The sequence below is a fragment of the Helianthus annuus genome, chromosome 9 (assembly GCF_002127325.2).
Source record: "Helianthus annuus cultivar XRQ/B chromosome 9, HanXRQr2.0-SUNRISE, whole genome shotgun sequence".
Lineage (NCBI taxonomy): Eukaryota > Viridiplantae > Streptophyta > Magnoliopsida > Asterales > Asteraceae > Helianthus > Helianthus annuus.
The window spans coordinates 30,441,037-30,446,868 of record NC_035441.2 but is presented as its reverse complement, the minus strand read 5'-3'; the positions used below and the strand labels follow the sequence as shown (position 1 = coordinate 30,446,868).

The 5,832-nt window shown below is 34.7% G+C and overlaps 1 long non-coding RNA gene across 2 annotated transcripts; it reads left to right on the top strand.

The window, feature by feature from the left end:
• The first annotated feature begins 1,774 nt into the window (after positions 1-1,774).
• Positions 1,775-4,249, top strand: LOC110877379. Of its 2 annotated transcripts, XR_002557002.2 has the most exons (4): positions 1,775-2,099; positions 2,182-2,395; positions 3,120-3,305; positions 3,886-4,249. It is a non-coding gene; the product is annotated as an uncharacterized LOC110877379 (long non-coding RNA). The 2 variants fall into 2 exon arrangements; XR_002557001.2 differs by having other exon boundaries at positions 1,775-2,395.
• The last annotated feature ends 1,583 nt before the right edge of the window (positions 4,250-5,832 follow it).

The following is a 5,832-nucleotide window of genomic DNA, read 5'->3' as shown; positions in this document are numbered from 1 at the left end:
AATAACTAGTGGTTTTCATTTGAACCTTCCCCTATATATATATAGGACATAGATCCGTTAGGAACTACCATTTATTGCGAGAACCGCGAGAACCAATGTGAACACAACCAAAAATGCCTAAAAATAGCTAAAAAACACATAAATTATTTAATATTTTATATAAAAATCGCTACTTTTAGTAGCAAAAAAATATTTTTCTTGGCTACTAAAAGTAGCGATTTTAACATAAAAACAATAGATTTTTTTTTAGGTTTTTGGGGGTTTAGTTTTTAGCATTTTAGCTTTGGGGGGGGGGGGTTAGGTTTTTTGGGGGGGGGGGGTGGGGGAGGGGGGTTTAGGTTTTTTTTTTTTTTTTTTGTGTGTGTGTGTGGGGGGGGGGTTAGTTATTTTTTAGGTTTTTTGTGGGTTTTAGTTTTTAGCATTTAGCTTGCGGGGCGGGGGGGGGGGGGGTTAGGGTGTTTTGGGAGGAGGGTGGTTAGGTTTTTTTTTGGAAGGGGGGGGGGGAGGTGGGGGGTTTAGGTTTTTGGGGGTGGGGGTTAGGTTTTTTTAGGTTTTTTTAGGTTTTTTAGATATTTTAGGTTGTGTTCACATTGGTTCTCGCAATAAAGATGTTTCTCGTATGAACCTTACCCTATATATATATATATATATATATATATATAGGGTAAGGATAGTGTAAAAAGGGCCTAAAGTGTGAGAAGTGTAAGAAGTGTATTATAACACTATATATAATACTATATAACACCATATAAACACCGTATAACAATATGTAACACCATATAATACCATATAACACTATGTAACACTATATATCATTATATAACAAATATAACACTATACATCTATCATAGACATGCTATCAGACAACCTATAGTGTTATATTTGTTATATAATGATATATAGTGTTACATAGTGTTATATGGTATTATATGGTGTTACATATTGTTATACGGTGTTTATATGGTGTTATATAGTATTATATATAGTGTTATAATACACTTCTCACACTTTTTACACTTTGAGCACTTTTTACAGGATCCTCTACCTATATATATATATATATATATATATATATATATATATATATATATATATATATATATATATATATATATATAAAGGTTATAGAACTTAGAAAATATTTAAATGTATAAACCGTCCAAAAATTATGAATTCATTTAGGGTTTAATTATTTTATATGTCTCATAAACGCCGGGTACTTCGTATATGGCATCCAATGGCTGAAAGGTTATCCATGATGGCCTCTATTCTGCACGTACGAAGCCCCTAGCCTACCAAGCCATCAGTTCAGGGAAAACCCGATCCTACACCCGTCCGAAGGCACGACAATGCAGGACCGATAAAACCCGGTAAGGATCAGGAATCAAACCGATAACCTTTCGGCCAACGGTCTTCCATCACTTCCCATAACCCCATGAGCTATAAGCCTGGTTCATATGTCTCATACTATATTTAATTTTTGAATTTGATCCTCTCCTATATACATACATGTCACATGGGTATATAAAGGTATGGGAGTTGGAAACCCAACTTTCGGTATGGCCATCTGTGCAAGAAGTCAAGGCTAAATTTCCCCATGTTAGTGGTCTCCAAAATATGTATTATTGCCTTTTAGCACAAGGGTTTTTAACTCAGTTGGTAAGTTTTCAAAAAAATATAAAATAAATTGCCACACTTAATTATAAGCTTGAGAATAGGTTTTATGACTTTTTAAACTGTCACTTAAATTTATAAATATAACAATTGATGAAGGCCCTTAAGAACAGTATAGGTTTCCAGGTGACATATGACCGCCATCTACCGTTCTCTTCTCACCTTTGCAAAACGTCTCATCTACCCTACCACACCGCTTCACCCTTCCAGTTCTCATCCACCCTGCCATACCACCTGATGCTTCGAACACTCTTCCACCAGATAACCCCGTTCACGCCGGCGACACAAGCAACTATTACCGTCGATTCTTAGGAACAGTTTCCTCATCTCAACTGCTGCTTTCTGATCCAACCTCCACTATGTGTTCGCCTCTTCTTCCTGGCCGGCCGGTGTTAAAGCTTCTGTGGCAATAAAAAAGGATTCAGGTACCTCACGCTAGGGTTTAGTGTTGTTGCTTTTACCCACCCGCCACAATCGACCTCTTAGGTTTGCCTCTGTAAATCGCAGGTGGAGATGGTGTTGGGTTAGGTTAGGGTTTCGCAGGAGGCGAGCGATGGTGATTGTGGAATGTCTGTCTGCATCTTCCACCTCCACCGTCAACATCCGCCTCCACACTCACACCTTTGATAAGGTACTGGATGTTAGATTGGAGGTTTGTATCGCTTCGTCACTGACGGTAATCAAGCGCCTAAGGTTCCGATCAAGTTCTGACAACTTTCCGGTAAGCCCTTTTTTCTCTTGCATGTTTGCTATTTGGTTAGATCGGCTGTTCGTGAACCTTAACCCAACAGGTCAGGTGCTCTTGGTAGGCCAATATAAGCTTAAAACTCAATTAAGGTCTGTGGATTTGTGCGAGATAGTTCCTTTGATGTTTTTTTAATGAAGTAGCAAATCTTATTTCTTTTAATCAACCAAGTCTGGAACTTTTCATGTTTTCGTCATCTATGTGGTGTCTATATATTTTAAATTTCATGTATCACTATAATGGATTCTATTTTTTCTTACTATTATTGTCGAAGTTTGCTTCAGCATATCACATTGTTCTTTTAGCGTGTCTATCCAGAATTTACCAACTATAGAAGCAAATGTAATGGTGTTTGCAAAGGAAATACCCAAGAAGTGCTATTGGTGTAAATTTACCATTTTTTTATACTTCACTTCCAATGAGCATTTTTTATGGTCTAGGATTGTATAAGAAAGGGATAATTGAAGTTGAATTTACCATTTTAAGTTAAGTTTGATGATAGAGATATTATTTAAATGAAGTTAGGCTTTACTGTAAGAAAGCAATCATCTGAGTTTCGTCTGCTCCTGCCCAGCCTGTACAAGAGGAGAACTTAAACAAGTTTGAAACAGATGTGTGATTTAGAACTTTAAATAGTGATGTCTGTTGTCACTTTTAGTAACTATTGTAATATGATAATCTGTTTGTTTTCATGATTCAGGAGCAAGTTATTTATGATCTTAAAGGGGATGTGATTATGTGTGACCCTGAAGACGAGATGAATGTTTTCAATGGTGAAAAGATGTCAAAAAGTCAACAACTTTACTTGATGTGAGAGCTTCTTCCAGTGATGACAAAGACAACCAAGAAAAGATCATCGACATGGATACCAAAGCTAAAAACACAGGTATAAGATGGAAAAACTGGTGATATTTTTTGGTATAGGTGTTCCTAGGCAGCAGGGGCCGACCTAGGTGAAGCCCAGGGTGGGCAGGTGCACCCCTTGAAAAAAAATTAGTGTATTTTTTAAGCAAAAAACTCGACCGCACTCCTTGAAAATATGCTTGAACCACTCATCCGAACCCCCAACAAATAATTTCTGGGTCTGCCACTGCTAGGCATGGTCGGGATATCCTAGGCAGTAAAAAAGGTTCCAAAAAAGGGATACTAAACAGAAAAAATCAATAAATAGCATAAAAAAACTAAAACAATAGATTATTTTTACAAAAATAGTGAACTTACTAAATAGCACAAAACAACAGTGATGAAGATGGCCTTGCGTGTTTTTTGAGGCAACTAGCCTTGCCCCTGTATGCCTCTTACACCTATATATTTGTAAACACACATGTTCTGCATATTTGATGTTTACTAACACTCAAAATAATTTTAGGTTTGTCTACAAAAACTTGAATGTTGGGACGTGAGGTATAGTTATATGTTTATGGATAATGTCTTCACTAACCATGTACAACCTGTATTGTGTGTAGGTAAAGCTCGCGTTCAATAGCGTGCGAATGAAGATCTCGGATCAGAAGAATAAAACTTTCTTTTGTCATACCATCCCCGGTTAGAGCCCTCTTTAAAAAGAGTGGTAACTAAATTGTGCTCATCTTATTTTGATAGTTTTGTCGGCAACAAACTCGAATACATGTTTGTTATTATGTTTTGTCGGCAACAAACCCATCCCGGGTTGGTTCCCCGCCGCAACGCGCGGGTGGGAACAACCTAGTTACATACAAGTGATGTATGTAGGTTTTAAAAGAAATGTATGTATACTTGCAGACAAATAGTGAAGTTTCGAAAGGAGTTTTTGAACCATTTTACATGTCACTTGGACATGTTCAGAGGGAAGCATTCGGTCCTTTGTGTTGTCTGTTATAGAGAATAAACTCTGTGATTAGGGGTTTTGAATTATATTGAAATTGTATTGAACAAACTTATTTTAGGGTTACATAAAAGGGATGTTTATATAGAATACCATGTTATACATTTAACCCATACAGTATATATTTAGTTTACTTTCCGACACTTTGGACATATATGTACAAATTCGCACCTCAGCTTAAACCTTAAAAATTTAACGAAAACGCACAAATCAATGTACAACAGCTTGCAAATTACCAAACGAATGCTTTCTAAATAATAATACATTTCAAGGTACTTTTAGTTAGGGGTGTGCATGGGTCGGTTTGGGTCGGTTTTTACTATTATCCATAACCATAACCGCTAGTTCGGTTATGGAGTTTTGGTAACCATAACCATAACCAAACTTCGGTTATGGTTAATCGGTTATGAAGTCGGTTATGGTTCGGTTTTGGTTAATTTCGGTTAAGTAACCAAGCAAGGTTTGAAATAAATAGGGTTGTGCACGATTTGAACTTAGCTTCAGCCTATTTTATAAGATAATGAAGACTAAACTTTTTGGTTAAACTACCGATTTGGAGTTCTTTTTAATAAGGTAATTCTCAAACAAAAACAATTATGGCCACAACACCTTAGTTATTTATCAAAATAAATGACATCTATATCAAGATCATTTTGTTACTAACATACTGTTATCTTAGTAAAAACCCTCTATATGGTTGTAAAACACAAATCTATTATATAAAGTTAACATCGCAACTTCGGTTCGGTTTTGGTTATATTCGGTTAACCAAAGCTTCATAACCATAACCATAACCGATTGAGCGGTTATACAAAGTTTCATAACCATAACCATTGGTTATATTGGTTATCGGTTATTAGTGGTTCGGTTATGTCAGTTCTAGTTCGGTTATCGGTTATGTGATTAATTTGCTCACCCCTACTTTTAGTTAATACGGTCATTTAGCTATTTTAGTATTAAAGTACATGAGAAATTGTTAAAAGTAATTGTCATATCCTACAAAGAATATAAATCCAAATCTAATAAGAAACTCCAACTAATGTGATATGACATTTTCTTATTCAAAATTTCAACTAATGCCACATGACATTTTCTTATATAAATCATTAATCATTAATAATATTATTTAATAAATATCTAATTCTAATTAATAATTATTATTAATAATATTATGCTATTGATATTTGTATTAATTAAAATTCAAGATTGATAATTAAAAAAATACTTAAAGTTTTTATTAAAAGAGTATTTTAACTTTTCTTTTAACGGCGGTTATCTATAATTTTAAAACCTATGATTTTAATACTTTTTAAAATGAATAATTATGCTTAAGTTTTTTTATATGAACTATAATTTTTATATTCCACATATTAGTTGTGGTTTCCAATTTATTCTTGTATTTTACAATAATTTATGCTTCAGGTGAATACTATGAACTACTCAGTTCAATCACATATTTGTAATACGATTTTTGTTTCTCTTTTAATGGAAAGTGTTTGAATCTTATTTATCATTCTTTTCAGGTTGTAACGGGTTAATGTCAAAACAG